Source organism: Physeter macrocephalus, chromosome 16 (assembly GCF_002837175.3).
Source record: "Physeter macrocephalus isolate SW-GA chromosome 16, ASM283717v5, whole genome shotgun sequence".
In the NCBI taxonomy this organism is placed as follows: domain Eukaryota; kingdom Metazoa; phylum Chordata; class Mammalia; order Artiodactyla; family Physeteridae; genus Physeter; species Physeter macrocephalus.
Window position 1 is genome coordinate 3,935,350 of NC_041229.1, and position 25,644 is coordinate 3,960,993.

The 25,644-nt window shown below is 43.6% G+C and overlaps 1 long non-coding RNA gene across 15 annotated transcripts in view; it reads right to left on the reverse strand.

Moving 5' to 3' along the window:
- The window catches only part of LOC114488004 (uncharacterized), a 255,079-nt gene that overhangs the window by 203,741 nt on the left and 25,694 nt on the right, over positions 1-25,644 (reverse strand). The window contains exon 3 of one of the 15 annotated variants that reach the window (XR_008619643.1): positions 11,799-11,834. The exons of the other annotated variants lie outside the window; for them this stretch is intronic. This is a non-coding gene — a long non-coding RNA (uncharacterized lncRNA). The remainder of the gene's footprint in view (positions 1-11,798; positions 11,835-25,644) is intronic. 15 annotated transcript variants of the gene reach the window in all.

The following is a 25,644-nucleotide window of genomic DNA, read 5'->3' on the forward strand; positions in this document are numbered from 1 at the left end:
TCCTCTTAGATCTGTCAGAGAATTGAGGTCAAAGGGCAAATCACAGTGACAGGTGGATACAGAGAAAAAGAACTTACAGGAGCAAACACCCTAGCTGGAGCCCAGTAGGAACACTTAAGGGATAATTAACTAATTTCTGCAGACGGAGCTGTGGTCTAGCTTGAGCGATTAAAAGCTCCTGGGAGCCCAGTCTTAGGCAAGCCCCCCACACCTTCATCAGTTTACCCTCCAGGAACGCCATGAAGTTCTCAGGGCAAAGATCAGAGAAAAATCTCCTCACACTTCCAACTGGAGAGCGGTAATCATTTTGTAACATGCCCAGAGTTCTCTCTCTCTCCTTAACAAAGGTCTGCCTTCAAGGGAGACTATTCCACCAGAGCCTGACTGAGCTGGGAGAAGCAGTATGCCCAACACCAGCCCCTCTGGCTGTCAACGTGGTGACGGGAAAACAAACTCCAGCCTCCTCTAGCTTTCCAGTCTTGCCTGAGAGGGCACAGAGAGAAGCTGAGAAGCAGTCATGAAGGTCACTGCCCAGAGGTACAGGCTCACGGTCACATGATTATGACTGAGACATAGTCAGGTGATCATAGAATGCTTCCCCTCCCCCCTTCACCCACACATTACCACCGTCTCATTAGGGCTCCTGCCTAATAAAGGGACTGCAGCTAAAAGAACTGTGGACTTCATTAAAATTTAAAACTTCGCTCTGCAAAAGACTCTGTGAAGAAAATGAAAAGACAAGATGGACTGGGAGAAACGGCTTGCAAACCACATAACTGCTAATTGACTAGTATTCAAAACATACAAAGAACTCTTAAAACTCAACTTTCAAAGCTCAACAATAAGAGAATAAGCCAAATTAAAAATGAGCAAAAAACCTGAACAGACACTGCAGCAAAGAAGATATACAGATGGCAAGCAAGCATATGAAAAGGTATTCCGCATCCTATGTCATTAGAGAAATGCAAATTAAAATAGCAATGAAATACCACCACCACCTATTAAAACAGCAAAAATCCAAAACACTGACAACACCAAATGCTGGCAAGGGATCTGGAGAAACAGGAACTCTCATTCATTGCTGGTGGGGATGCCAATAATGGTAGAGTCACTTTGGAAGATGGTTTGGCAATTTCTTACAAAGCTAAACACACTCTGACCATGCAATCCAGCAGCCACACGCCTTGGTACTTGCCCAAAGGAGCTGGAAACAGATTGACACAAAAATCTGCACACAAATGTTTGTAGCAGCTTTATCCATAATTTCCAAAAACTGTAAGCAACCCAGGTGTCCTTCAGTAAGTGAATGGATAAACAAACCGTGGCACATCGTACAATGCAATGTTAGGCAGCACTAAAAAGAAATGAGCTATCAAGCCGGGAAAAGACATGGAGGAACTTAAATGCAAATTTGTAATGAAAGAAGCCAATCTGACAAGGCTATATACTTGTGTGATTCAAATTACATGGCATTCTGGAAAAGATAAAACTATGGAGACAATAAAAAGATCTGTGGGGAGGGATGAATAGGTGGAGCATGAGGGATGTTTAGAGCAGTTAAACTTCTCTGTATGATACTGTAATTGTGGATATATGACATTTTGCATTTGTCAAAACGCATAGAACGTGCAACACAAAGAGTAAACCCTAATGTAAACTATGGACTTTGGTTGATAACAATGTATCAGTATAATTTTAATCAATATTGCTATAATCAATTATAACATATTAACTACACTGATGCAAAATGTTAATAATAGGGGAAACTGGGGGTGGGAAGGTAGTATGAGGATATATAAGAATTCTCTGTAGTTTCTGCTTAATTTTTCTGTGAACTTAAAACTTCTCTAAAAATAAAGTCTGTTAATAAATAAAATTTAAAATCTATTGACTGTATATGTCATACATGTATGGATCTATCTCTGGACTCTATTACATTCCATAATCTATTTGCATCCCTTGAGTTCAAAGCCATATTGTTAACTTTATAATAAGTCTCAAAGTGTGTTCAAGGATTAATTCAAATTTGTTCTTTTTAAGATTTATTTTTACTATTCTAGGTCCTTTATATGTCCAAGTGAAATTTTTTTTTCAGATGGGACCTAATTAAACTTAAAAGCTTTTCCAAGTGAATTTGTAAATCAGTTTGAAACTTTCTACACAAAAAGCCTTCTGGGATTTTGATTGGGATTGCATTGAATCCATAGATCAATTTGGGAAGAACTGACACTTTCACAATGCTTGGCCTTCCAATCCATAAACAAAATATAGCTTTCATTTAATTCCTCTTTAATTCTGTCTCAGCTTTGCTTTGTAATTTCAGTGTAAACATCTTGCACATCTTTTGTTCAATTTATCCCTAGGCATTTCTATTTTGTGATTCAATTGTAAATGGTATTTTCATTTTAATTTTGATTGTTGCTAGCATATAGAAATATAATTGATTTTTAAACACTGATCTTATACCCTGCAACCTTACAAAGTTCCCTTATTAGTTCTAGTAGCTTTTTTGTAGATTGCCTGGGATTTTCTACATAGACAAGCATGTCTTCTATAAATAAAGACAATTTACTTCTTCCTTTCCAATCTGGGTGACTTTCATTTTTTTCTTGCCTAATTGTACTGGCTAGAACCTATAGTATAATGCTGAACAGAAGTGATTGAAATGGACATCCTTATCTTGTTCCTGATCTTGAGGGAAAACACTGAGTCCTTCAACATTAAGAATAATGTTAATCGAAGAGACTTTTGTAGATTGCCTTTATCAGATTGAGAAAGTTCTCTTCTAATCCCACTTTGCTGAGAGTTTTTATCATGAATGTATATTAAATTTTGTCAAATGTTTTTCTGCATCTATGGAAAAACTCATATATTTTTCCTTTTTTTAATGGATTAATAACATGGATTTTCTAATGTTAAATCAAACTTTCTCATTCCTAGGATAAAATCAACTTGGTCTTGGGGCATTCTTCTTTTTACTTTATTGTTAGATTGAATTTGCTAACATTTTATTAAGCATTTTTGCCTCTAAGTTCATGATGTATGTTTGTCCATAATTTTGTCTTGTAATGTTTTTACCTAGTTTTGATATCAGACTAATACTGACCTCATAATAGTAGCTATGAAGTGCTCCCTCCTCTTCAGTTTTCTAAAGTAGTTTGTCTATAATTGGTATTTTTCTTTAAATGTTTGGTAGAAGTCACCCAAGAAGACTTTAGGACCTGTAGTGTACTTTGTGGAAGGTTTTTAATTACAAATTCAATTTTAAAAGAGATATAGGGCTATTCAAGTCATTCTTCTTGAATGAGTTTTGGTAATTTATATTTTTCAAGGTATTTGTCCATTTCATCTGAGTTGTCTAATTTGTTGACATAAAGCTGTTCATACTATTGCCCTATTCTTCTAACATCTGTAGGACCCAGTGTGCTATCAGCTCTCTCATTCCTGATACTGGTAATTTGCATATTCTTCTTTTTTTATTTACTAGTAAGTCTGGCTAGAGTTTCATCAATTTTATTGATCATTTCAAAGAAACAATTTTGGGGGGTGTTTTTTGTTCTATAGTTTTCTGTTTTTTATTTCATTCATTTCAACTCTGATCTTTATTATTCCTTTCCTTCTGGGTTTAATTTGCTCTTCTTTTTCTAATTTCTCAGGGTGAAAGCTGACATCAGTGATTCAAAACCTTTCTTCTTTACCAATATAGGTGTTTATTGCTATAAACACCCCTCAATGTACTGCCTTAGCTGCATCCACAAGTTTTGATGTTTTGTGTTTTTATTTTTATTCAGTTTAATTTTTTTTTTTTTTTTTTTTTTTTTGCAGTACGTGGGCCTCTCACTGTTGTGGCCTCTCCCGTTGCAGACCACAGGCTCTGGACGCGCAGGCTCAGCGGCCATGGCTCACGGGCCCAGCCACTCCGCGGCATGTGGGATCCTCCCGGACCAGGGCACAAACCCGTGTCCCCTGCATCGGAAGGAGGACTCCCAACCACTGCGCCACCAGGGAAGCCCTAAATTAATTTTTCATTTTCATTTTAATTTCCACTTTGACCCATTGCTTACTTAGATGTATGTTATTTTGTTTCCAAATATTTAGGAATTTTCCAGAAATTTTTCTGTTACTGATTTCCAATTTAATTCAATTATACTCAGAGAACTACTTGGCATGAATTGAATCCTTTAAAATATATTGAGACTGTTTTATGGCCCAGAATATGGCATATCTTGGTCAATATTCTATGTGCATTTGAAGAGAAATGTATTCTGCTTTGTTAGATTAAGTGTTCTATAAATGCACATTTTAAGGTCAAGTAGGTTGATAGTGTTTTCCAAGTCTTCTTTATAATTAGTCATTCTGCCTACTTGTTCTGTCAATTATTGACAGAAGGATGTTGAAATTTCTGACTATAATGTTAGATTTGTGTATTTCATCTCGCAGTCCTACCTATCAGTGTTTACTTCATGTATTTTGAAGCTGTTATTAGGTGTGTCAACATTTAGATTTATAATGTCCTCTTGAACTGACCTTTTTATTATTATGAAATGACCCAATGTATCCCAGTAATATTCTTTACTCTGAAATCCTTGTTAATCTGATCATAATGTAGCAATCCAGCTGTCTTGTCATTAGTATTATCATGGAATATCTTTTTCCATCTCTCACTTGCAATATGTTTGTGTTCTTACACTTAAATTGGCTTTCTTCTAAGAAGCATAAAGGTATGTCTTATGTCTCAAGCTGATATTTTCTGCCTTTAATTAAAGTATTTAGACCATTGACATTTATATGATTGAATTTAAATTTATTTGTTTTCCATTTGTTCCACATTATATACAATGTGTCTTTTTCCTCTGGTTGCTTTAAAGTGTTCTTTTTATAACTGGTTTTAAGCAAACTGATTACGTGTTTTCATGTAGTTTTCTTCATATTATACTTTAACTTCTTGACTCTGTGGATTTATTATTTCCATAAATTTGAACAAAATTTTGCCATTATTTATTCAATTTTTTTACCATGCACCCTCTTTTTGAGGGACTCCATTATGCAGCTATTTGGCCATTTGAGTCACCCCACAGCTCATTAATGGTCTATTTTTTTTTCTTCAGCATTTTTCTGTGTTTTATTTTATATAGTCTCTATTATTATGTCCTTAAGTTTCTAATCTTTCTTCCGCGATATTTAATCTGTCATTGATCCCACCTAGTGTATTTTTAAATCTCAGACACTGCAACCTTCACTTCTAGAAGTTTTTGTGTCTTTTTTAATATTTTTTCTGTGTCTACTTAATGTGTTCTATCCTTTCTCCACCTTTTTGAGTATGCAGAATACAGTCACAATTACTGTTCTGATGTCCTTTCCTATTAATTCTATCATCTGTGTCACTTCTGTGTCAGTTTTGGTTGATTGATTTTTTTTTCTCATTATGGGTTTCATTTTCCTGTTTCTTTGCGCATCTAGTAATTTTCTAATGGATGCCAGACATTGTGATTTTACCTTGTCATGTGCTAGATATTTTTGTATCTTTATAAATATTCCAAATTTGGATTTTAGAATATGGCTAAGTTACTTGAGAACATTTGACCCTTTCAGAACTTGCTTCAAACTTGTTAGGTGGAAACCAGAGCTGCATTTAGTGTAGGAGTAATCTTCCCCACTGTTGAGGAAGACTCTTCTTAAAACTCTTCCTGATGCCCCTTAAATTATGAGATTTTCTACCGTGGATTTGGGAAACAGGCAATACTCTAACCCTATGTGATGTTCAGTTATCGTTTTTCCCTAATCCTTTCAAGGTGATTCTTCCCCCAACTTTGGATAATTTTCTCATGTGCACGGCCTGATCAGTACTCAGCTGAACACTTGAAGGGGACACCCTCTCCGTGCAGGTCTCTCCTCTCTGGTGATCTTCCCTGATAATCCTAGCTGTCTTGGCTTTCCTGCACTCCCAGCTCCATTTTCTCAACTTAGGAAAGAAAGTGCCCTGCCTGGGTTCCTCTCATCTGTATCATGACCTGAAAACATTTTCCAGGTAGTAAGCTGGGGCAATTGTAGGACTCCCCTCATATGCGTCCTACTTCTTCATGATCACTGTCTTTTGTTGATGTTCAAAGCTTATGTTAACCTTAGAGTAATATCTTTACCTAACATTACAGTTAAAGAGGGAACTGGCAGGTCAGCAAATTTCTCTGGTCAATATTGGATCCCTTTGCATCCTCATTCATGGTCTGGAGCCTGAGAAACAAAGAGTCAGTGAACCCCTGTGTTCATCTAGTGAATACTATTTGAGATTGAAGATTCAAGGAAGAACCTACACCTATGGAGAAGAAAGATGGATAAGTCCCAAACTCCTAATTTCCTTGTGGGTTATGAAAGATTCCTGTTCCAAGAAAAAAGGAGGGTTCTACCAACACCTGGACCACCTTTATTTAATATTTTCCCCTAAATAAACCACAGGTTCTGATAGAGCAAAACTGTCGGTCTTACTCACAATGATATCCTAGCTTCTAGATCAGTGTCTGGCATGTTAGAGGAACTTAGGAAATAATGGATAGATGGACAAATCTAAGCGTTAACCAGAAAATTCTCATACCCTCTAACCAATTTAGACAATGAACATATAGGGACAGAAAATGAAACCCAGGTCCAGCCTCACAGTTCTAGTCCATTTACCCCCCTTATTAGCTGGGCTCTAGGGAGCAGAACTGGACGATGAAAGGATGACCTTTCATGCCACGTAGGGCCCCTCCCAGCACGTTACTGCAATTCTCTGCCAAACCCTAAAGCCTCAGGGCTCCACTTAGCTCAGGAACATCTGTGTATTTCCTTAAATCCACTTCCAGATTTGATAAATATAAAAGGCAGAACAGCTGAGCAGCTCAAGGAAGTGAGTGAGGGGATAATGGTGCCCTGGAAATCTGGCACCATTGGACTGTGCTAAATTAGGTGCAAAGAAGCCATCTGGCCAATTTAGTTTTAATCCCATCAAGTTTGTTGAAAAATATTCGCCAGTAGATTGAAAGTGAAGGGAGAATTTTTAAGTAGTATAATTAGATGTGATGCCAGAAAGTCTTGTCATAAGCCATCCAAGAGCAAGGAAGGAAAATAAAGAAGAAATTGCAAATATAATTAAATAAATACACCACAATAAATGATAATAAACCCAAGCAGGCCTTGGCCTCAGCCCCTGCATTCTTCCAGGCAGTTCACCGCGCTCTGTGTGCCGGGTTGCTTGGCAGGCTGGGCTTAGCTGGGCTGGGTTCAGCAGTGTTCAGGAATGTGATGGGGAGGAGGCTGCCAGGCACCACAGCCCTGGCAGGTTGTCACAGAGAGGTTAGAAGGGACTGACAGATACCAGGTAGTGCCTTGTCTCTGGGCACCCTGTACTGTCCCAGGTATACCTGGCCTCCAGGACGCACAAACTCACCACTTCCTCCCCCCAGGAAAAAAAAGACAGGCTGCAGAAAGCATTTCTAGGGCTAAGCTTATGTGCCTGAATCATTCTGTACTTAATGACCACTATCAGCAAGTGCCTTGCATTCTCTAATCTCTGAGAACCTATGCAGCAAAAGTTGATGTGGATTCCAGATTCTTGCATGTCTTGGGGCAGTGCCAGGAAACACTGGAGATCCTACACGTCAAGCGCTGGGATCACTGTAAGATCTCACACCAGCCAGGCGCAGACTTCGGGATCAAATCGTCAAAGGCAGGAGCAAAGAAGGATCCCCTCCACCGCTCTACTCAGGAGCACATTCAGGACCAAAGCTCCCAATTAAACGGGAAGGTACCACCTTCTCCCTATTTCAGTGGTTCTGCACCCTGCCAGACCGATGCAAGTGGAGCATTCTCTGCAGAGCTGAGTCTACGGGGCAATCATGCTTGATGGAGCTAAAAAGAGCACCAGTCTTAGGGTCCACAGGCACAAGCTTGTGTCTGGATCTATCACTTACTGACTCTGCAGTCATGAGCAAGTCACTTCAGTCAATGAGATCAGTCTGTTCACGCACAAGATAGGATACCGTGTCCTACCGTAGTAAATCATAAAATGACATACAGATGTTAGCTGTTCTTACTGTTAAAGGCTCTTAGAAACTTGCTGGAAGTTTTCAAAGAAGGATACCTAGCAACTGGTGTACTCTTGGCTAAGAGTCGGGAGGATGGGTTCTGTTTCCTAATTCTGGGTGACCTTGCTTCACTTTTTTGAGCCCCTATTGCTTCACCTGTAAAATAAAAGGATGAGATTAGCTACTACTGAAGGTCCAACACCAGCGTCCCAGTGCGTATAAGCAAAGTCGTCTTGGGAAGGTTGATGTATAACCCCAAGGACTGTGTGCCTACAGCTCAGAAAGCCCAAGTCCTAGAGCAAACTATGACCTACCGAGCCAAATCTAGCCTGCACCAGCTGTTTAAAATAGAGCTTTACTGGCACACAGCCATGCATATTCATTTACTGTTGCCTCAGAGTTGCCTCGGTGCTACAAGAGCAGAGTTGAGTAGCTCTGACCAAAACCACATGAAAGCGAAGCCTGAAATATTTACTACCTTACCCTTACAGAAAGTTTGCCATCTCCTGCTCTAGATGTTTGCTGGATGATTTCAACCAAAATATCGAACTAAATCTTGCTGACATTCTTTTTTTTAAAAGACATAGTATGAAAAACTGAGTGACAATCTGAGATACTTTTATTTTAAATTACAATGCACTCCATGAGTGCCTAAACAGAATACAATAATGATGAGAAACTTAGTCTGGGGAGGGAAAGGACATTTATACCTCATATAAATGGTATTGTTTTTCACTGGATGGAAAGTTTAAACAGACAGGATTTTTAGGTCATAAGAAATAAGGCCTACATTATGTTCCAAAGAGAAATACAAATTTCTCTTGTAATTTCTCAGGTAAACTAGATGAGAGGAAGGCAGAATTAGTATCTGGAAGGAAATTAATCCTCAGATTCATATACAAACCAACACTGGAGTGGACACTTCTCAACATTTTCTCATCAACCCCACCCTCCACTCATAGAGGGGTCAGAGGACGCTTCCTCCCATATCCCCATTCTCCCCCCAACACACACACACACACACACACACACACACACACACACACACACACAGCAAAAGCAGGAGACACTGAACTCTGAGCTCAACAGAAAGAAGGAAAGGAGGAACAACTGTGCGTTCTGGAAACATCTGCAGTTTTAGAATTTGCAAAGCAGAAGCATGAACCCGAGAACTAGTGCTTCATTATCCTGTAGAGGGGAGAAAGTCCCAGGCATAGAGTTCCACCACCACCGCCAACCCCACCCAACACAGAGTCTGAAATGAGAATATAACAGGAAGTAGTAGGAAGAGAGAGAAGACGGGAATGCGGGCCCAGCGGTCCAGGTGGGCTCTCTCTGCAGGTGTAGCAGGGAGCGTCCTCTGCTTGGTGCAGTGCAAAATAACACTAGTTCAGCATGGGATTATCTGCTGTGTGAACGTGGGTGTGGGTGTGAGGGTGTGTGTGTGTGTGCATTTGCTGCTCCTTTGCCTTCCGTATCAGTTATCTGCTGCTGTATAACAAGCCATCTGAATTATTTATTAGCTCACAAATCTACGCATAATTAAGTAGGCTTCAGCTGAGCAGTCTCTCCTGGAATCATGCAACTACAGTCAGTGGGAGGGTCAGCTGGGAGCTGGGGGTCTAAGACGGCATCACAGCCCTCCTGGTGGTTCACCTCATGTCTCAGCACGAGGCAGAGCAGAAGGTTTCCAGTGGGCGGGGAAGGCAAGTCCCGATGCACAAGCACTTTTCAAGCCTCATCTCGCGGCATATTTGTTAATGTCGCGTCAGCCAGAGCAAGCTGGCTGGCCAAGCCCAGGTTCCAGGAGGGAAGAGCAAGCTTCCACTTCCTGATGGGAGAAGAGCAAGCTCACAGCGCACGAGCTATCATACAGGGAGAGGCGTGTTTGTGGCTGTTTTTTACAGTCTATCCCACGATCCATCCTAATGTCGAGTTCACAGGGGATGAACCCAAGATTGGAGCATATCACGTCTGTGTGATTTGTTAAGCTGTGAGGCATCCGAGGAAGGAAACTGCACGACATCGGACACGCCAGGTAATCTCTAGGAGCGCATTTCCTCATCTGTCAAATCTGTTGCACAGAGGGAGATGTCTACGCACTACCTGCCATAGAGGCCGTTGAGAGGTTTGGTTTCTGTCTGCAGATACCCATGCCTGGGGGAGTGAGCGCTTCTTGGCCAGCGGCTATGACTGGGTGAGAGTGCGTGGGGCTTTGGCTTTTCTGAGCACCGAAGTTTAGTGTCTGGCAAATAACAACACAATAATCCCCAACAGATAGCTTTTCCCATCAAGAAGCACATGCCACATGGAAGTGCTTGGCTTGTGAGGACCTGAAGGCATGGGGGCCCTCCACACCTTAGTCTCTTCGAGAGGCTGTGACTCAGTCCCCCAAAGGAGGGGAACAGGGTGACCAGGCAAGGGGGCATCAACATCCTCACGCCCCAGCTTCTTCCATTATCCAATCTCACAGATTGGGGGGCCAAGGAACCATACCCCAAAGGAAAGGAGTTTAGCAGAGGGAGGACCTTGATCCTACATAGATTCTGTTGGGCGGCTTGGGCACAGACATTCCACTTGGGAGCCAGTCACAAGAAGGGGCTGTGGTATGAAAGCCTTAGCACAGGGGCACTTGGAGGGCTTGTGACAGTCACAGGGGATTCTGCCAGAAAACTGGAAGTCACAAAGCATCAGTATTTCATAAGGCAGGGTTCAGGTCCTGGCCGCATGGATACACAGCTGTGGCTTTCCCAAGCACCATGCCCACAGAACTGGACCTGGGCAGGGCCTGCTGTGGCTTGTGGCAACCAGTGCTGAGAATCTCAGGACTGTTCTACAGCCAGGGTGTAAATGCACTCGCTGGCAGGAGGCACACTCATAATTAAAGTGCTTCAGGGACATTAGGAGCACATGTTTATGTAAGGCTCTGACTGGTTCCTGGATGCAACCCCAGAGCCTTGAAATGACATGTTCGTGATAGGCGCTGTATACCTCTTGTATCAATAAGCAAGATCCAGGGGGATGTTAAGTTTCTCGGTAAGTCCACCAGAGGTGCCCTCTGTAATGTTCTCCAGAAGTCTGGATACTTGACTAGAGAAAAATCAGCAGCCCAATCTGTGAAAGTCGGGTAGGTTGACCAATTCACTCCTAGGTTTCCCAGTTTTAGCCCTAAACAGTCCACATCCCGGGAAACCCCTCCGTCCCAGGCAAACCAAGATGGTTGGTCACCCTGAAGTGGGGACACAAACACAGTCATTCGTCAGGACCAAATTTAATCCTGGACACTCAGGGAGTTGTTCTAAGGACCTTCTTGCAGGGGATACATTAACCAATGAAATAAAGGGCACCTTCTGCTCTGTCCAGATTAGTCCTCGCCTGGTGTATTAGTCAGGATTCTCTAGAGAAACAGAACCAATAGGATGTGTATATATGAACACTGTTGACCCTTGAGCAACACAGGGGTTAGGGTACCAGTCCCCTGTGCAGTCAGAAATCCGCCTATACCTTTACAGTCAGTCTCCACAGCTGTGGTTCCACATCCATGGATGCAACCAACTACAGAGCACGTAGTACTGTAGTATGTATTTATCGAAAAAAATATGCACATAAGTGAACCTGCACAGTTCAAATCCATGTTGTTCAAGGGTCAACTGGAGAGAGAGAGCGAGAGAGACAGACAGAGACAGAGCGAGAGACAGAGAGAGAGAGAGAGAGATTTATTTTAAGGAATTGGCTCACGTGATTGCGGAGACAGGCAAGTCCAAAAACAGCAGTCTGGAAACCCGGAGAAAAGTTATGTTACGATCTCGAGTCTAAAGGCCATTTAGAGGTAGAATTCCTTCTTCCTCGGGGGACCTCAGCCTCTTTCCTCTTAAGCCTTCAACTGATTGCGTGAGGCCCACTTCCATTATGGAGGATAATCTGCTTTACTCAAAGTCAACTGATTTAAATGTTAATCTCATTTTAAAAAAAAATACCTTCACACCAACATCTGGACTGGTGTTTGACCAAACACCTGGGGACTGTGGGCTAGCCAAGGTGACCCATAAAATTCCCCATCACACTTGGCCAGGTGCCAGTCAAGCCAAGATACGGTCCCTTACCTGGTAGCCACTTGAATTCTGGTGGAAGATCATAGGAAGGATGTCCTCCCAGAACTAGAGGTTCCTCCTCAAGGGGGCCCTAACATCCATGTCCACACCACCTACTTTTGTAGAGAAGTTGGAGGATTCTGACAGGGCTTCTTCAAGACAGGGAGGATACCGAGGCCAGGACTGAAGTCTTTGCCAGGGCCATTCTCGGTTTGCTTTATGGTGTTTTGAAGCCACAGCAACACTGGAATGAAAGCACTGCTATCTCACCTCCTCCCCAGATTGTGGGAGGAATTGGAAAGCAGCGTCTCTGGCCTCTCTGAAAGGTCTGGGTGTGCTAGAGTTCCCTGGCTCTGGCTGCAGCAGTGACAAGAGGAGAGGAAAGCAATGCCTGTCCAACGACTCTGCAGAGCTTAGAACGTGGCTGGTCCTTGTAGCTAGGACATAAATGGATGGCCTTTAGCCATAATTAGGCTAGACAATTACAGCACCCGTGATTGTAGACAATACACAATTTAAAAATATTACAGCTGTAATATTCTACCAACCATAGAATCTCAGCACTGGGAGGACCTTAAAATTCATCTGGTCATTGTATCCAGCTGTAACATTTATTAAAAATGAACTGCAATGAGCCAGAGGCAGCATCATTACTTGATTGGCTCCGATTCTCCCACTGTGTATTCAGAGCAGCCCAAGTGAAAAGAATTTGAATTCTTCCAAGGAATTCTAATAGTCCCTGCCTATCGTGGCGTTTATATTCCTTCAGTCTTCTATTGCGGTCTTCCTTACCTGCCCAGTGATTTTCCCAGGTTCCCATTTGATAGCACAGATGCAGAGCTTGGGGGAGAAGAAAAGAAAGGCAGGGGAGATGAGCAGCCAGCGTCTAAAGACAGGCAGAGGTGAGAAGCAAGAGGGAAAATACGGGCAAAAATACAGTCAGATGGGCGTGAACTAAGGTGGCACAGACCGCAAGAGCGGAAGACAGCCAGGATCAATAACAAAGAGAGATACGACAGGAAAACAAAGGAAAGAGGAGACCAGGCATAAGAGTAAAGGGGATGGAAGGGGCAAAAACCAGTTACGGAGCAGGGAAACGCCTCGGGAGGACGTACAGCAGAGCTTAGGTTACCTAGAGGAGCTGAGTTCTATTGGGTGGTGGTAGTGCACCCACTGGATGGTCTGGGAAAACAGAGAGGTTGGCCTCTTGAGCGTGAGGCCCAAGCAGAGCTAGTTCCATTCTCCTGCCCATGCCCCCGGTAGGCTGCCTCCGTTCCTACAAGCTGCCAGGCTAAAACCCCACGACACTGGAAGAAGCTGACTCTTCTCCCTCCCAGACATACAGTCAAAATTTGCCAGTTTTGACGAGCTTTCCATTCTCTCCTAACAAACAACCTCTGCCCACATCACCCAGGAGACACAATGTCTCCCCACGTTCAGTCTCCTCTGCTTAGGTTCCTCCCTCAGATAAATGAAAACATACACACATATCTTCCCCAAACATGTTCTGACATTTATTCATATCAGCCAACAGGCCACAGAAAGTCTCCAAACATGCTAACCCAGCATTTCCCCCAGCAAACACCAAACTCACTCACTCTGAGACACACACACACACACACACACACACACACACACACACACACACACACACCCTTTCCTGAACACTGCACAACTAAGCAGCTGGTCAACCTACATGAAGACAATATTTCAGAGAAGCTCCTGACACCCCATGAGGGAGTCCCTGGCACGGCCTGGGATGGCGTTGAACAGGTTGTATATTGAACGCACAGTATGTCAAAAGGACAAATCATTTCCAAGAACAATGATGGAAGTAGCCCAAATGTGTGCTTGGAGAAAACCAAGTGAATTTGGGTTTTGATCCAAGTAAAATATCAAAAGGATGAATCAGAAAAATATATATGTGGGGCTTTGAAAAGTTATTTTTCTTTGTACAGTTACAATGGCAGAGTTTCAATTTGAGTTTCAAGTGCAAGAGAGATGTGTGTCAAACGATCCAGTTTGTAGCTTGTGACCAGCCTGGAGGGGAAATGATAAAAACATTGTTTTGATTATGGACCTAAGATTGTTTCAATAAACACAGCCTGGAGATCACGTTAATATCAGTTTTTTTGTGTGTCTTTCTCTTTTTACTGAGCTTTTAGAAAGAGTTTTTATTTTGTTTTTGATGGGGGCTTTGGAGGCTCCTGCCTTCACCCTCAGAACCTTCCACCTCCCCGCTGGTTTCTGACATACTTTAGTCCCTTCTTTGCACAAGTCCTCTGAGATGGGCTGGGGTCTGAAGCTTTTATAATAGTAGACAGTAAATCTCACTCACTCTCAGGGTCAATCCAGGGCCATCAGACATTAGATGACAACCTGAAAAACTGACTCGATGTGCTTGTGACTTTGGGGGAATGTCAGTGAAGGAAATGGCATTAGGAGTAAAAGGTCCTGATCTCAAGTCCGGTCTCTGCTCTTTCTGAGCTCTGCCTCCTTCCATGTTTTTCACACAGCAAGTATTACTGTCTAAGATGTGCTGCACACACACAAAGAGGAATGGGGACCGAGCGAAGGAGGCTATAGCTGTGGAGGTGACGGCGTCGACAGTAAGATCTAGCGCAGTGTGGTGACGCAGCACGGAAACGCAGGCAAGGTACACAGACTGCACAGGCGAGGAAGGAAATCCTCCCTCTGCCGGAGAAGAGGAGGGTAGGGTTTCACTAGGAGATGACTTGTGAATTAGATTTCAAAAGCCGGATAGGAGTTCAATCAGGTAAACAAGGAATGGGTGAAGGATATTCTTGGTTAAAGAAAGAGCAGACACAAAACCTCAGAGCTGGGACGGAGTGAGTATGCTCTCATTGAAGCATAAAGCGTATGGGATGGGCAGGAGGGCAGGGCTGCAAGAGGGGAGGAGGGCGAAGGGCAGGCAGAAGACAGTGCAAGGTGCTTAGACTTGATGGTGTCCTAACAGTAGCTAATGTTTACAGAGCACTTCGTAGTGTCCAACACACGGGTCCAAACACTCTCTAAACAGCATCACGTGTCATTTTTACTACTATTGTCCCCCTCCATTTACTAGACGAGGAAACTGGTCCTCGAAGAACATATGTGACTTGCACAAGGCAAGACAGTGAAAGAGGAAGTTGGGGCTCCAACCCTACTCTGTCCAGCTACAGAGTCCCTGTACCCCTCACATACTTGAGTTTATCGGATTTAGCAAATGGACAGCAGGATGATCTTTGCCAGGTCAATTTTGAGAGCATGTCGAAGGGCGGAAACTATAGTCCAGTGAGTTGAGAAGCAGACAGTTTCCAGGAAGAAGATCAAGGAGTTAAGTCCAAGTCTTATGATCTCCATTTCTGGTTTTCTCCAACATGAAGTAGGGAATGAAATGGACAGGAAGGTTGAGGAATTCCAAGGAAGGAGGCTCAGATTCTGGAGTAGACTAACTATACCCTAGGGGAGACAGTTTTCCCAACTGAAGAAAGCAAAGAGTGCTGAACACGGGCTATAAAATGGGAATGGCACAACATGCTACCTTGTTTGGAGATAGGGAAATTACATCCAGGGGCACCCATGGGGAGAGACACCAGAGAAGAGATGACATGAGCGGAGCACTGGAGAATGAGTAGAAATAAGGGTAGAAGGAAAAGGTAATTCCAGAATGGCCAGCAGTTGAGCAAACCACAGAAGCTGGGAAATACAATATATGTTTGAAGAAAGTGAAGCTAGAACATGTTTGCTGGAGCACAGAGCTGAATTATGAAATCAGTGTAAGGAAACACAAGCTGGGACCAGGTTATGGAAGGCTGAGCTAAGACATCCAACCTTTATTCAGGACACAGAGGACCACTGGAGATTTCTATGCAGGAAGAAAGGTGATCACAGAACTACCCCAAGACCACTCACCTGGCTGCCTGGGTCAGGGTGGAGTGGAACTCCATCAGCGAAAGGTGATGAGGTCTGACCTGGGGAGGTGGCAGCAGGAAAGGAAGGGACACCTCAAGAAGTACTGTGAAAGGAAAATCAACAGCACTCTGTGACAGATGAGACAGAGTCATCCATGATGATCCAAAGGGTTTGATGACTTCAAGAATGGCTATATCATTAACAGAGATTAGTAGAGTCAGGACAAGTCTGTGTGTTGATTTCTTTCTGTAACTTTTGGATTATTGTATAAATAAAAGTATTCGATGAAGAAAAACCTGGAAACTCCATTAAGGGGAAAAAAAGAACCTGAAAAAAAAGTCCATAATCTGATTGTTAACATTCCCTTTTGATATACCCTCCAAGTTTTTTCTTTACCTACACATATATATTTCTAATATTTTCATTATAATCAGGATCATTCCATTTTATACCTTTTTCACCTAACAACATACAGTGAACATCTTTCCCCATCAATAACCATAATTCAGCATTATTATACTGTTTACATAGGATCCTACCTTACGGATTTATCACAATTTACTCTATCGGCTCCCTTGATACAAAACATTCTGCACGACTCCAATTTTAGCTATAATTAACATTTTTAAAGCTGAATCTCTCTGTACATCTTTAATTATTTCTTTAGTATAAATTCCTAAAAGTACAGTTTGAAGTCAAAAAAAAATACAGGATTTTTTTAAAGCCTTTTGAACCATATCGCCAAACTGTCCTCCAGAAAGAATAAACCATTTGTACTCCCATCAGCTGAGCAGAAGAGTAGAGAAGGGTTTTTACTAGAGAGGAAATAGGAACAGCTTCAGATATGTAGATTTTAAAGCACCTACAGGATGCATCGGTGGCAATGGCAAATAAGTAGCTGGCAAGGAAGGAGCTAGATTTTAAAAGAAAAATCAGACCCCTCTTCCTGCGCCTCCTCCTCTTTATTTTCACCACCATTTCTCTCCCCTCCCCTTCCTGTCTCTCCCCTTCCCTAACCTTCCTAATAATTCAGTCCTAAAGCTACTGGTGAAGGTGAGCAAGGTAGGCATTTAAGCAGTGGGGAAGGGACAGCAACATGAGCCAGGTGTCAGCACAAGAGGGTGACCTGGGCCCTCGAGGGGTCTCAGAGCCCACGTTGGGCAAAGAGGCCATGTGTGCAAAAGGGCAGCCAGCACAGGTTGTCAGAGCCTCAGAGAGGTGAAGACAGTCTCCATATAGGGGGAGTTGGGTGCTGGAAGTAAGGGGAAATGGTTAACATATAGGATGACTGATCAAACAAGTAAATATATTGAGAATTATGGAAGCCAGGCTTTCCACTGGGCTACTGTATTAGTCTGGATTCACCAGAGAAACAGAAACAGTAGGAGATGTAAATGTAGATGTAGACAGAGAGATAAAGAGAGAACAAGACTGATCATAAAGAATTGGCTCACATAATTATGGAAGCTGACAAGTCCTGAGATCTGTAGTCAACAAGCTGGAGTCCCAGGAGAGCCGATCGTGTAGTTCTGGTCCAAAGACCTGAGAACAAGGAGAGCTAACGGTGTAAGTTTCAGTCCAAGTCTGAGTCCAAAGGCAGAAGAAGACCAATGTCCTAGCCTGAAGATGGTCAAGCAGAGGGAGTGAATTCTCTCTTACTCAGCCTTTATGTTCTATTCGGGACTTCAGCGGATTGGATCAGACCCACCCATACTGGGGAGGGCAATCTGCTTTACTCAGCCTACCAACTCAAATGTTTATCTCAGCCAGAAACACCCTCACGGACACATCCAGAATCATGTTTAAGCAAATGTCTGAGGCCCCTGTGGCCCAATCAGGTTGACACATGAAATTCACCATCACAGTTAACAAAATGGAAAGGAAAAAAACTGGAATGAACCCTATGGGCTGGAATTAGAGATATAAATGTGAATTCACGGTCCTCAATACACAGAGAAACATAGATGTAAACATGTGTGTGTTCCCTGGCTCTTGCCTCTGAGAGGGGGCTGGGAGCAGTAACACCCCAAGAGCAGTAAAGTCATCTAACACCCAGAATTTGGTTTCCAAATACCATTTTCACTAAAAGAATCCAGGATTGCTTAGAAGAATGGCTGATTCTGAGACAGAATAGAAAAAGTAAAAGATGAGCCTGAAACAACTTTTTGTGCCAGAAAATGAGGCAGTTTTCAAAGAATGATGGCACATGTCACAAGAACACAAAAGCCAGCTTGACAATTTAGTACCAAAATAAATAATGATAATAAATAGCAACAGATCAAAAATACATTGAATAAAATAGGAATCCATGAGTTCGTACTGACATAAATAAGTTGACGAATAAATTGAAAGTTTATGATTAACAGTATATTTACAGAGTCTCAAAGCAACTTCCCATAAAATATTCATTAATTACAAAGAGGAGAAAAGCAACTTTACAGGGAGGAGGTCTGAGAGATACCATCTTAATCTAGTGATTAAAATTAACATCCTCAGCAATGGGACACATTTAAATAATATGTCCTTTAGTAGCACAATGGGAGGAACGCAGCATCACTTCTGGAAAATTCCTAGCAAAGATGTATAACTTAAATTGAATCATGAGGAAACGGCAGTAAACCAAAACTGAGGGACATTCTACAAAATAATTGCACTCATCTTCAAAACTGTCTAGAGCATGAAGTCAAGGAAAGATTGATGCACTACTGCAGACTGAAGGAGGGGAGGAGGAGTGACTGGTTCTAGACCAGATCCTGTTGCTATAAGAGACTTTACCGGGACAGTAAGAAGAAATCAAATGGCGCCTGAGGGTTAAATGGTGGTGAGGTATCACTCAATTTCCTGGTTTTGGTGGCTGTGTTTTGCTTATGCATAAGAGTGCTCTTGTTTGCAGAAAATACACATGAAAGTATTCAGAGCTGATGGTGTATCATGTCACCAACTTACTCTCCAAGAGTCATGGTGGGAAAGGTTTTTATTAGCGTTCTTACAATGTTTATGCAAGTTTGAGAAAGAGAGGTGGAGGGAGTGAGGAGAGAAAGAGACAGACAGGTACGCAGGCAGATCAGGCCTAGGATCACTCATGTGAAATTGACAGCACTGAAGTTCATGGGATAAGCCACACTGCTGAGTCCGGAAACTGCCTTGGGTCATCCTGTCCAGTCTCTAGCCCAATCCTAACTAAGACTGGAATGTGTCTACTAAGAGCCTAATTCTACAATAATTTTACAGAAAAACTGTGAACTGAAAATAAAAATGTATGAAAGAGTGGTTGGGGGGTTTGGTCCACTGGACAGAATCAAGAGGACAGGTCAAAGATTTGACTTGGAAAGCAGAGACTGTCTGGGATCCAAAAAGGTGGCAGGGGTCAGGGGGAAGGAACAGGTAAAGACAGTGATTTTGAGGCAGGGAAGGGGTAAGATGACCAGTAGAGAGAGGCCAGCTGACCTCCAAGAACCCTGGGTCGGGGTTCCAGTGGGGTGGTCGGCATGAATGCTGGGATTAGTTGTTCCACCAAACTGGGAGTGGCCCAAGGAAGGCCCCGAGCTTTGTTTACATTTACGCCACCAGCGTGTGCATCACAGGCTCTGAGGGTAACAACCAGGAACAAGGTCACTGAGTAAGAAGAGGATTCACGCAGAGAAATACTGTGACCCAGCAGAAAATCCTGCCCATGTTCCCAGGAAACACAGCCAAGAATATTCACCGCAGTATTACCTTTAATAGCATAATGGAGAACAACCCAATGCACAGGGACAGGGGGATGGCAAAAAAAGTGTGACGTAGTCATATATGCCTGTAAAAATGAATCAACTATGGCTACACGCATCAATTCAGATGAATCTGCAAAACGTAATTATCCCACGTGATACTATTCATATAAAGTTCAAATGCACACGAAATTATAAAACAGATTCATCTTACTAAATAAGTTTTCGAACTGTAATGAAAAGCAAAAGAACAGTAAACATAAAATTCCCCTGAAGGGAGAATATAACCAATAGGGAGGGCTCGGGGGTGCTTCAGCATTTTGGCAACATTCTATTTCTCAAGTTGGGTGATGGGTCCAGGAGTATTTATTATCTTTTATATTTTATATACATTATATTTTATCTTTGTATGTGTGGAAATATTTTATTAAAAATAAATAGAAGCAGGACTTCCCTGGTGGCGCAGTGGTTAAGAATCCACCTGCCAATGCAGGGGACATGGGTTCGATCCCGCCCTTGTCCGGGAAGATCCCACATGCCGCGGAGCAACAAAGCCCGTGAGCCATGGCCGCTGAGCCTGCGCTCTAGAGCCCACGAGCCACAACTACTGAGCCCGCACGCCTAGAGCCTGTGCTCCGCAACAAGAGAAGCCACCACAACAAGAAGCCCACGCACCGCAATGAAGAGTAGCCCCCGCTCGCCACAACTAGAGAAAGCCCACGCACAGCAACGAAGACCCAACGCAGCCAAAAATAAATTAATTAATTTTAAACATAAATAAATAAATAAACAGAAGCATTTAAAGGGGGAAAGTTCCCAAGGGCTGTCATATGGGTCTCTCTCTGGATCTTGTGAGAGCCCTGAAGATCCCCTGGTGGACCAGGGATCTTAAAAATTCTGGTATCCAATTTTCCCAACACTTTGAGTGACCTTGCAAAATTATCTTTCTAACTGGCAGAATTTCAGTCAGAATTCAGAGTTCTCCTTGCAGCAAACAGAAAGACAAACAAAAAAGTGAACATCGGGCCTCCCTGGTGGCTCAGTGGTTGCGCGTCCGCCTGCCGATGCAGGGGACGCGGGTTCGCGCCCCGGTCCGGGAGGATCCCACGTGCCGCGGAGCGGCTGGGCCCGTGAGCCGTGGCCGCTGGGCCTGCGCGTCCGGAGCCTGTGCTCCGCGGCGGGAGGGGCCACAGCGGAGGGAGGCCCGCGTACCCCCCACCCCCCCCAAAAAAAAAGTGAACATCATGAACTTTAAAAGAAAACAGTCTCTGGAGAAAAGAATCAGTCCCTGTGGGCAGTGATCTCAAAGCGACAGCAAGAGGGAAGGAAGGGCAGCCCCACCTCTCCGAACGCGAGCCTAGGAGAGGCTGCAAAGGAAGCCTCAATCAGGACCGTGCAGGCTCCAGTCAAGGTGAGGAAGACGGGGTCCTGGATAAATCTGGAACCACGGATCTGCTCACTCCAGAATCATGGAACGTTTGCCCTTGAAGAGAAGGGGCATCAGCAGATGCTGCTTGGGTTTTATAAAAACCTGAAACCATTCCAGGGGTAATACGGAGATGTGCTCAAATCCCGTATGCTTTTTGTCCAACTGAATTCATAGGGGACTGAAACTTCTCCTCTTCCCCCTACCTCCCTCTCCACCTCCAGTGTTGAACTCAATGCAAAAGATGAGCCAGCCAGGTGCAAAGGAAGGTAAGGCTTGGGTTCTAGAGATCCCGAGGAAGCTGGCCACCAAGAACCAGAATCGAATCAAGGTAGGTGGTGGAGAGGCAGCTGACCACAAGCTCCAGAGAAGTCACACCAATGCCCCAGCCCACACTGAGCTGCCAGAGCATCCAGGCCCCATACTTCCCCTCTGCCCCCACCTCTTCTTTTCATTGCTAAGAACATCCACTCCAGCAGTGATGGGCCATCCGATAGTATCACACAACTGGAGGCCCCAGGATGGGGCTGAAGTTCACAGAAGACACAGACTATAAATAAATGATGAAACATGAGAGGAAGGTCAGGCTCCAGGGAACCGCTCCTTGTAAATCCTCTTGATCCTGATTATTCCATCTAGAAGCAGATTAAGTGTAAAATACTGATCTTGAACGGGGTCCAGCCAAAATTTATACAGCTTGAGGGCTTTCTGGAAGGGTTGCGTTGTTTGAAAGGAAGGAAGTGGGTTAGGAAATGCAGCGTTGGTGGAGGATCCCAGAAGGGGGGGGCGATGGGACAATCTCATCACCCAAGTGGGCTCTTCCAAGTCTATGTGCAAAAGAATGATTTTTATGGTGCAGATGGTACGGTTGTTGTAGGGTATTGTGATACCATAGGTCTGCTGTAACAGGTGGAGCTTATTCTAAGTGTATTTTGTGAGATGATAGGCAGAAAAACTTAGGGTTGCAAAGTACAAAGTGGTTTAAAGTTTTGGAGACAGAGAGAACTATGCATGACCTTGGCCATTTCACTAAACCTGCTTCTCTCAGTTTCTCCCAGTCTCAGTTTCTCTCATCTGTGAAATGCGGATGATTATGTCAAAGGTGTTATGAGGATTAAACTGGAAGATGCATGGAAAGTTCCTAGCCTGATTCCTGTAGCGTATTAACTGCTCCATAAATGTTATTTATGCATCACCACCGTGATAAGAATCACCATCACTATTCCCCTGAGTGAACAATACAGCCCATGGTGTTCTGGAGGTGGTTAAGGAAGGTCACGTGGGCTATGAAAGGACTTGCCCATTCGATGGAACTCAAATTAATTGACAGCTAACAGGGTTACTTAGAAACTGATATGAAGAAGGAAGTCACTGAGGTCTGAATAATGAGTTACAAATGAAAGTCGATATGTGTCCTTGGAAAGCAGGACAAGATGGACGAAGAGACCAGCCCTTGAGTGCTGGGAGAATGCAAAGTCACTAAGAAATCAGTCATTCCTTCTTCCATTTGGCAAGTATTTATGAACACCTACTCTGCGCCAAGCTCTGTTCTTGGCAGTGGGTTTGCAGCAGTGAGCGAGCAAGCAAAGCCCTGTCCCCGTGAGCTTCGAACAGAGAGGCAGGAGCTAAGGGGGGCAGACACAGGCCTAAAGACGAGCCTGCAAACAGGGGTAGAACATGGTTATCATGGGCACGTGGGCATCTGCTAAAGCTCTCTGCCGTTTCTACGGAAGCCTTTGGATGGGAAATCTATGTGCCTGAGATCTCTGAGCAGAAGTATCCTTGACTTTAAAAAAGCACACTAGTAATTTCCATCCGCAGCATTGTAAGGATTAAAAATGACACGCCAAGCACTTAGTTTTCTGACTAATATGTAATATGTGTTTAGTAAAGTAGAGCCTCTTTTCTACTAATGCAATTTGTACTTTGGGTCATTATTTCCTCATTGATTTCTGTTAGTTGTTAGCAGTGTTCCTTTGCAAATATCAGGCTGTCTCAAGTGAGGAACGGGAAGGCACAGATGTTTGCCCAAGCTTTGCGGTGCAGGGAGACGTGCAGGATAAGTGTCTGAGAGCTACTGTGTGCTGACAGCTAGGTCCTAGGCAGAACCCCTGGAAGAAAATCTCAACCTGGGAGGAGCCTGCATTTTTGGTGAGGAAAGACCTCCTCTTAGGTCCCAGGGACGATGCTGGGCAAGATGAGCAGTCAGAGGCACAGATGGAGCCATAATAATCAAAGTGCACATGGGTATGGTCTGCACAGAGGGCCTGCACACACTCCGTCCCCCTTGGTCCTCAAGTTCAGCTGTTTGGTTCCCTATTATGTTGCTTGAGGCTAAGAACTGGGGGCAAAGTATTGCCTTTGTAGTTGTTGTTAATGTTGTTTAATACTTTACTCTCTATGCTTTCAGCTTGTTCTTTTTAATTGTGGTAAGATACACATAACTTCAAATTTACCACCTTAGTCATTTTCAAGTGTATATTTCAATGACATTAAGCACATTCACATTGCTGTGCAATTATTGCCTCTTTGGGCCTCCTGGTCCCATGACTGGTAGAAGCTGGACCCTCATGTCAGCACTCCCGCCACCCCCTGCATCCTAATCCCTGGCCCCCAGGACTGCTCTGCATTCTATCCGGCAACCTCGCCGTGCATTTCTCCACATAACAGAAAGTGGGTTTGGGCACGAAGGTAAAGCTGAGGGCTCCTGCGCTCCTCACCTTTCATCTGGTGCACAGTCCACATGAAACTTAACATCTTTCACCTGCTGCTGACACACATCTCCCAGGATATGACTCAAATCGCGCCCCACTTGGCTCACATCTGCCTTTCCAACTCTGCCTGACTCAGCAGGGAAGCTAGTATCTGGCAGTGGGAACATCGTCGGGTTGCTGGTCCTGGCGGAGGAAAGCAGGGTTTGCTGCCTAACGTAGCAAGGGGCGAGGTGGCGTCCCCAGTCCTTTTCCCAGGGCCTTTGCTAATGCTCTGCGGGGTTTTCAGGAAGTCACTTTGTGGCGAGCTATCTGTCAGGAATAAGAATAACAAAATCGGTTTCTGTATAGCTCCTCAGTGGTGATCCATGCAATCCCACATACTCTCAGATCTTCTAGATTGAAAACATTTGAGAATGTCAACTCGGTTTTAGGAAAACAATCTGATTTTTAATGATGACAATAGTTCACGTAGATGTAGTGCCCAGTAGGTGCCAGCCACTGTGCTAAGAATGCAGATCCTTGGGTGACCCTCCCATCTTATGGCTAAGTGGAGAGTGTCTGTCTTTCCCTTAAAGCAGTTCCTAGAGTAAGAGGCAACATTTTCAAAATGGCAGCTCTAGAAAAACAAAGCTTCTTGGGATCGCTAACTGGGAGGGAGTGGATGGAGAGGGAGATTGAAGTGGAACTACTAACAAGAGAGGGAAGAAGATACACTGGGGGGTGGGGGGAGGAAACCACAAGGCATGCAGATGGAATGTAGTTCCCAAGAGTTTGAGGGAGTTTTGATGGTCTCGGGGAGAACTTTATGAGGAAAACTTTCTCTAATAAAATGAAAAGACAAACCTCATGGAGGAATTTACTGCTCATAAACCAAAGTCTGGGAACCTCGCCATGGAGAGTGGGACCAACCTTGCTTCCCTCAGGCCTGCTCTCCCACGTCAGTGGGCACTTGTTGGCTAGTTTTGTCTCTGAATCACAGACGGAGTGATAAGTGGTCTCCCTGAAACATCCTTCAGCCCCATCTCTAAAAGCACTCCATTCTTCTCTTCCCTTCTCTGTTTATTTTCTCTATGCCCAGAAACCAAATCAGAACCAAGGAGCAGACTACCATAGAAAACCAAGACACTGAAGACTGCCCCCTATGGCTAGCCATCAACTAAGAAGGACACAGAGGATGGGGTCTAGGTCCTGTGTCCAGGCTCCGCATGACCCATGCCAATGACTGAGCCAACACCATCCAAGCCATCCTACTTACCGAAAGGAATCCTCTTGCAAAACCATGATATAGTTCAAGAAATGGTTCTTCCTCCTTTGATGATAAACCACTAACCCTACTCTTAGCCTACATCTTACTCTATAGTTTTGGGAGGGATGCTCACGAGATTCAGGATTTCACGTCTTAGAATCCCAAGACAGGAGGCAGTGTTGTACAGTAGTTAAGAGAGTGCTGGGTCTGCAGTTACATTGCCTGTGTTTGAAATCTCTCTCTGTCATTCACTATCTGTTGACCTTGAGCAAGAAACTTTTCTGTGCTTCAGTTTCTTCATCTGTAAAAGGAAGAGAATAATCATACCTACCTCATAAGATTGTCATGAAAATTAAATGATATAAAACCAGCACACTGTTTAGCACAACACCTGCCATACAGGAAGTACTCAAAATAAGTTAGCTACTATCACATTATTTTAGAACTTGAGAAATAAAAGGCACATAGATCAGCCCTGCATA